We start from the raw sequence: 2,628 nt of genomic DNA on the forward strand, positions 1-2,628 counted from the left end.
TTTTTTTTTTTTTTTTTTTTACTCGAGACGATTAAAATTCGAACACGTCGCATTTCACTGGAAAGAGTCGAACCATGGCAACCAACCTATGAAGCTATCACGTTCTATTTGTACACGTTTTCATGGAAAACGATGAGAGGAGACCTACGAGCCATTTTTTAGGTCAACAAAATTGATATAATTGATTTGAATTCCATGAAAAATAAAAATAATATTAAATTATTGACGACGAGAAAATTTGAATTGTGTTCACATTCGAATATTTTTTTAAAGAAAAAATTGATTAAATTATGATTTTAAAATATGATATTTAATATTATTCTATAATAGTAACGCTTTTGTTTTAATAATATAAATTTTTTTATTAAACGATATATTTTAAAATAAATTATTATATATAAAATATATTGTTTTTTAATTTGAAAAGAGAGGCAAATTAGAAACAGACAGCCAGCGATTTCGTTGAATGCATTTAATAATAATAATAATAATAATAAGTCTTTGAATATTATTATTATTATTTATTATTTTTATAATAACATGCATGAAAACCGTTGACCACGTTGACCTGCCGACACTTTATTTCCCTTGGAATTATTAGTTAACCGCATAATTATTAATTACTATAATCTCCAAAATTTAAATTTTCCACCATATAATTACCTTATTTATTACGTCATTTTTAATATTTTTTAATATTTTTGAAAGGTGGGCCTCTAATTCAACCTTAAGTTGGGCTTTGATCTTGAACCTTTAAAGGCCCAAATTCTTCAAATGTTTGGGCTAACCTTAGTTGATAGCGAAATATTCAAACGTCTGATCTCTTAGTATCAACTGATCAAATATTGATGTCGATGAATAATATTTAAATGAAGAAATAAACGCTTTAACGAAAAAATTTTATAATAAAATAAAATTTATAAGAAATATTTCACCGCTTCAAATACAGAGCTATAATTTTGTGTAACGAGCCACTCACTTTCACTGCATCGGTCGTTATAATGTCACACCAGGCAATCTAGTCGTCATCGTTTAGATCACAAATTACATCGAAATGATAAATCTTATAGCAAATATAGAAAGAATGGAAAAATATTTCTAAATAAAAGCACAAAAACACAAGATGTGTTAGGTAAGGTGAATTATATGATTATATATATATATATATATATATATATATATATATTATATAGTTACATATATTGGTGAAACCAACAAGACAAGACAAGACATGGGAATCTTAGCAAAGGACATCTTTATATCGTACGGATCAAAAAACATATAAACCAGCTAACACTAACCTCTGCCATCTAGTGCATTTCTTACACTATATTCCATCAATTTTTTTTTTCTTTTTCTATTCACAAAATACTAAATTCTCGAGCCGTTGTGTACCGACAAACTCAACTGTCGAACGTAAATTTACGAGACAAAATTGAAGCTTATGATTAGCTTCAAATAGACGTTATTTATTTCCTTCTAAAAGAAATATTATGATTTAGTTTGTAACGACTATACTAAGTTATTGTCGTAACGTTAATTATTATGATGAAAGTGAATCAATATAGTCCAAAATTTAAACCTGAAGTTATTTAGTTACGGGTTTAAATGTTAGATTATATTAATTGACTTTCGTCGTAATAATTAACATTACGACAATAATATACTAAATTTTGGATTTTGTAAAGTTTTTGAAGTAAATTCGACAATTAAGTCAATGATTAAGTTTGTCGATGTTTTTCGGAACAAAGTTGACTTCAACGTAGCTCGACGGACCAAAGAGAAGAAAAAAAAAAGAGAATTCCAGCACATGTCATAATATTGTTGAAAGCTAGGACAAAATGACAGCAAATATGGGAATCAAAACAAAAACTATGGTTAAAAAATCTCTAAAAAAAATTAAGTGCAACAAGAATAGGTAGAACTCAAAGATATTCTTTTCTAAAGATCCAAATATCCCATATGGGAAATAGAAAATGGAATTTATTTAAAAAGAATTCTAGGTTACCTTTGAAATAGGGCGTTGGAAACCACGACACTCTGTAAAAAGTAGGATAATATTCATTTTGAATATTCGTGGGACTATGTAAGTCCCACGAACCCCATTACGTATCGTCGTCAACCTCACAGTTTTAAAACACCTCTATGAGGGAGAAGTTTCNAGGTGGGCCTCTAATTCAACCTTAAGTTGGGCTTTGATCTTGAACCTTTAAAGGCCCAAATTCTTCAAATGTTTGGGCTAACCTTAGTTGATAGCGAAATATTCGAACGTCTGATCTCTTAGTATCAACTCATCAAATAATATTTGAATGAAGAAATAAACGCTTTAACGAAAAAAGTTTATAATAAAATAAAATTTATAAGAAATATTTCACCGCTTCAAATACAGAGCTATAATTTTATGTAACGAGCCACTCACTTTCACTGCATCGGTCGTTATAATGTCACACCAGGCAATCTAGTCGTCATCGTTTAGATCACAAATTACATCGAAATGATAAATCTTATAGCAAATATAGAAAGAATGGAAAAATATTTCTAAATAAAAGCACAAAAACACAAGATGTGTTAGGTAAGGTGAATTATATGATTATATATATATATATATATATATATATATATATATAT

This window comes from Cucurbita pepo, chromosome LG02 (genome assembly GCF_002806865.2).
Source record: "Cucurbita pepo subsp. pepo cultivar mu-cu-16 chromosome LG02, ASM280686v2, whole genome shotgun sequence".
Taxonomy (NCBI): domain Eukaryota; kingdom Viridiplantae; phylum Streptophyta; class Magnoliopsida; order Cucurbitales; family Cucurbitaceae; genus Cucurbita; species Cucurbita pepo.